The sequence below is a fragment of the Oncorhynchus gorbuscha genome, linkage group LG08 (genome assembly GCF_021184085.1).
Source record: "Oncorhynchus gorbuscha isolate QuinsamMale2020 ecotype Even-year linkage group LG08, OgorEven_v1.0, whole genome shotgun sequence".
Lineage (NCBI taxonomy): Eukaryota > Metazoa > Chordata > Actinopteri > Salmoniformes > Salmonidae > Oncorhynchus > Oncorhynchus gorbuscha.
Window position 1 is genome coordinate 32,912,479 of NC_060180.1, and position 5,639 is coordinate 32,918,117.

The following is a 5,639-nucleotide window of genomic DNA, read 5'->3' on the forward strand; positions in this document are numbered from 1 at the left end:
AAGAAATTCTACAAATTAACTTTTAACAAGGCCCACCTGTTATTTGAAATGCATTCCAGGTGACTACCTCATGAAGCTGGTTGAGAGAATGCCAAGAGTGGGCAAAGCGGTCATCAAGGCAAAGGGTAACATATTTGAAGAATCTCAAATATAACATATATTTTGATGTGTTTAACACTTTCTTGGTTACTGCATTATTCCACATGTGCTATTTCATAGTTTTGATGTCTTCACTATTATTCTACAATGTAGAAAATAGTAAAAATAAAGAAGAACCCTGCAATGAGTAGGTGTGTCCAAACATTTGACTGGTACGTTTAAAATATTCCCAAACCAGAAACCGTGAATTGATGGCAGCATTCGCGTGAAACTGAAAGCCCGAACCACTGCTTTTAATCAGGGCAAGGTGACTGGAAACATGACCGAATATAAACAGTGTAACTATTCCCTCCGCAAGGCAATCAAACAAGCTAAGCGTCAATATAGAGACAAAGTAGAATCTCAATTCAACGGCTCAGACACAAGAGGTATGTGGCAGGGTCTACAGTCAATCACGGATTACCAAACGAAAACCAGCCCAGTCACGGACCAGGATGTCTTGCTCCCAGGCAGACTAAATAACTTGTTTGCCCGCTTTGAGGACAATACAGTGCCACTGACACGGCCTGCAACTAAAACATGTGAACTCTCCTTCACTGCAGCCGACGTGAGGAAAACATTTAAACGTGTCAACCCTCGCAAGGCTGCAGGCCCAGACGGCATCCCCAGCCGCAGCCTCAGAGCATGCGCAGACCAGCTGGCTGGTGTGTTTACGGACATATTCAATCAATCCCTATCCCAGTCTGTTGTTCCCACATGCTTCAAGAGGGCCACCATTGTTCCTGATCCCAAGAAAGCTAAGGTAACTGAGCTAAACGACTACCGCCCCGTAGCACTCACTTCCGTCATCATGAAGTGCTTTGAGAGACTAGTCAAGGACCATATCACCTCCACCCTACCTGACACCCTAGACCCACTCCAATTTGCTTACCGCCCAAATAGGTCCACAGACGATGCAATCTCAACCACACTGCACACTGCCCTAACCCATCTGGACAAGAGGAATACCTATGTGAGAATGCTGTTCATCGACTACAGCTCGGCATTTAACACCATAGTGCCCTCCAAGCTCGCCATCAAGCTTGAGACCCTGGGTCTCGACCCCGCCCTGTGCAACTGGGTACTGGACTTCCTGACGGGCCGCCCCCAGGTGGTGAGGGTAGGCAACAACATTTCCACCCCGCTGATCCTCAACACTGGGGCCCCACAAGGGTGCATTCTGAGCCCTCTCCTGTACTCCTTGTTCACCCACGACTGCGTGGCCACGCATGTCTCCAACTTAATCATCAAGTTTGCGGATGACACAACAGTGGTAGGCTTGATTACCAACAATGACGAGACGGCCTACAGGGAGGACGTGAGGGCCCTCGGAGTGTGGTGTCAGGAAAATAACCTCACACTCAACGTCAACAAAACTAAGGAGATGATTGTGGACTTCAGGAAACAGCAGAGGGAACACCCCCCTATCCACATTGATGGGACAGTAGTGGAGAGGGTAGTAAGTTTTAAGTTCCTCGGCGTACACATCACAGACAAACTGAATTGGTCCAGCCACACAGACAGCATCGTGAAGAAGGCGCAACAGCACCTCTTCAACCTCAGGAGGCTGAAGAAATTTGGCTTGTCACCAAAAGCACTCCTGTCGGGCTGTATCACCGCCTGGTACGGCAACTGCTCCGCCCACAACCGTAAGGCTCTCCAGAGGGTAGTGAGGTCTGCACAACGCATCACCGGGGGCAAACTACCTGCCATCCAGGACACCTACACCACCCGATGTCACAGGAAGGCCATAAAGATCATCAAGGACAACAACCACCCGAGCCACTGCCTGTTCACCCCGCTATCATCCAGAAGGCGAGGTCAGTACAGGTGCATCAAAGCTGGGACTGAGAGACTGAAAAACAGCTTCTATCTCAAGGCCATCAGACTGTTAAACAGCCACCACTGACATTGAGTGGCTGCTGCCAACACACTGACTCAACTCCAGCCACTTTAATAATGGGAATTGATGGGAAATATATCACTAGCCACTTTAAACAATGCTACCTAATATAATGTTTACATACCCTACATTATTTCTCATATGTATATGTATATACTGTACTCTATATCATCTACTGCATCTTTATGTAATACATATATCACTAGCCACTTAACTATGTCACTTTGTTTACATAAGTATATACTGCACTAAATACCATATACTGTATCTTGCCTATGCCGCTCTGTACCATCACTCACTCATATATCTTCATGTGCATATTCTTATCCCCTTACACTTGTGTCTATAAGGTAATAGTTTTGGAATTGTTAGCTAGATTACTTGTTGGTTATTACTGCATTGTCGGAACTAGAAGCACAAGCATTTCGCTACACTCGCATTAACATCTGCTAACCATGTGTATGTGACAAATAACATTTGATTTGATTTGATATACTGTATATAAACATATATCTCTATGGTGTCAATTGTTATGGTTGTTACCATTTCCGTTTGGAATTTACAGAATCCCCATTATATATGCTGGCTATCTTTCATTTGGATACTGTATGTACATCCCAGCAAACATGTTTTAGCCCCAAAATATTTATATATACAGGACATTGAGTATACAAAACATTAAGCACACCTGCTCTTTCCATGATAGACTGATCAAGTGAATCTGGATGTAAGCTATGATCCCTTATTGATGTCACATGATCCACTCCAGTTAGTGTAGATGAAGGGGAGGAGACATGTTAAATAATTTCCATCCCTTAAGACAATTGAGACATGTATTGTGTGATTGCCATTCAGAGGGTGAATGGGCAAAACAAAATATGTAAGTGCCTTTGAACGGGGTAGTAGGTGCCAGGCGCACCGGTTAGTGTCAAGAACTGCAACGCTGCTGGGTTTTTCACGCTCAACAGTTTCCCGTGTGTATCAAGAGTGGTCCACCACCCAAACGACATCCAGCCAACTTGATACATGTGGGAAGCCTTGTAGAGTCCATGTACGACGATTTGAGTCTGTTCTAAGGGCAACTTAATTTTAGGAAGGTGTTCCTAATGTTTGGCAAGAACACCTCTTAAAAAAACACATTAATACAATAAAACATTTCTCCTAAATGTTTGCAGACAGACTACTCACCATGTGGCCATAGTGGAGGGGGAAGCAATCCCATCACCTTGTGGTATTTGTTGGCTAAAGGCACATTCATTATTTTAAAGCATGTGGGGCAGCATTTTTCAGAGAAAGATGTTTAAAAATAGACTAAACAAATAATTAGATCACCATCGTTCAATGTAATAATAGAACAAATCAAGATGTTCCATTGGAGTAATAGTGTTAAACAAAGTACATAAATCCTGAATTTCTTTATTTTCAAACATTAAGTTTAGGAAGCAGGGTTTGGGACAGCCAACTCAATAGAAATAGCTGTATAAACAATGGCTTTATACTATATTAATTTAACAATGTGTTTGTTATTGGCTTGGATTGAATGTTAATAAAATGTCACGATCGCTGGAAGCATACTCTGACCAACGTGCAGCATGATCTCGGTTCCACATTTTTTATTAGAAATAAGTGAACCACACAACAAAACAATAAAGACTAAACGAACCGTGATGACCATGGAGTGCTAACATGCAACAACACATGAACAATATCCCACAAACCACAGGTGGCAAACAGGCTACCTAAATATGATCCCCAATTAGAGACAACGATTACCAGCTGCCTCTAATTGGGAATCATACAAAATCACCAACATAGAAAAACAAAACTAGAACCCCACATAGAAATAATAAACTAGACTAACCCCCAGTCACGCCCTGACCTACTCCACCATAGAAAATAAAGGTTCTCTGTGGTCAGGACGTGACACTTAACTGTTTAAAAAAAAACATTTTGGGGGGTTGGGACAGCAATTTACACCTGTCATGATATGCCCTGGGGGGAGGATCATAGCTCCCACTGCCTCTCTCTCCACAGTTGTATGACTTTACAACAGGTCATAAATACCTGGTAGAAACTGCCATGCAGTATTGAGAGAGTCAACCAGAACAAAGTGCTTATCTTAGTTCAAAATGTATAATGCCCAAAATGGGAGAACTAAACAATATTTCTACTTTTGAGAATGTGGGAATGGTCCGTGGACACTTAAGGGACAGTTATGATGAGTGTTTCATTTGGTGCTCTCATGAAGGACAGGAAACACACATAAATGCATCTCTTCAAGTGCTGTCAGGTTTACATCTAAATATTGTGAAACGTATGTGATTAAACATGTAACTACTTGTGAAAAGATGTAATGTGATATTAACCTTCTAAATGGGAGTATGGGTTTTCATATGAAGTTAACCATATCAATGGCCACGCCCACGTGAGCATAGACATGACTTAGGCGCCATGGAACTGCCCTTTTCTACTCCAGAGTATATCTCGAATGGTTAAGAAGTCAGAGAATGCCGGGACAGAGTATCCACTTTGGAATGGCTACAATTCTATAGGCCATCGGAGGCCATACAGCTGTAGTTTTGGCTACACAGCTGGAAATGGTTCAACTCTGAGACTATTGATCACTACAGAATAGGAGCAAATCTCAAACGCATAGTCTGCAGCTAGAAATTACGCAAGTCTAGAACGAGAATACCGACAACCGCCGAAGCATCTATTCTATGAGACAATTTCCGAATGGCACTCTGAGTTATCCATTCAAACCAAGTACAACCACGAAAGTCATTGTCACTTCTGGGAAAGTTAACCAAAAACGATCAAGTGGATTCCAACAGAGAAGACAACAATGAAATATGGGCGTAAATATATATACATAAATATATATACATTGCACATGAATGGCCACTCATTCGAGAATAATTGCAAAGGATTATCAATACAATGATTATAATTATCCACTGTGTATAGTGGATCCATTCTGTCTTTCCTGCTCTTTCTCAGTCCCCACCCCTTTCCTTTGTCTACCAAGCCGTCATATTGGCTTAGCCCACTAGGGACTTTTCTATCATCATTAGTAACCAATATCTACTGTTTGTTTGCTATGTAATTCTGTGTGATTATTTAGTTGTTAGTAAATGAATAATTAAGCCAATTTGTATATTGCTGATTCATGATTTTGGCCAGGATTCGTGCAAATATCCAATGGTTTGCAACTTCCAGTAATGAGAACTGATGAGGCAATTAATAATTCATTAATAGAAGACTAATTGATCAGATATTAAAATATCTGAAGTTATTTTCGGAAAATTATAACTTTGTAATCTCAACATTTTCAGTGGTGCCCCGACTTCCTAGTTAATTCATGTTTACATTATTAGTTTAATCACATAATAATTAGACCTAGAGAACTGATTTGATATAAATAAGTCTTCACATTTAATGGTAGTCCAGACACGACACACCTATTCTGTAAAATCACCCATAAATAATAGGTCCCTCCTTGGCCAACTAGAACAACATGTTCTTGTAGCATTGGGAAACCTGCCAGCCAGTGAGTGTATATTATGCTCAGTGATAAATGACTGAAAACACAAACAGA

The 5,639-nt window shown here is 41.8% G+C and overlaps 1 protein-coding gene across 1 annotated transcript in view; it reads left to right on the plus strand.

Moving 5' to 3' along the window:
• LOC124041504 (cadherin-23-like) overlaps positions 1 to 5,639 on the plus strand; it is a 640,482-nt gene that overhangs the window by 507,275 nt on the left and 127,568 nt on the right.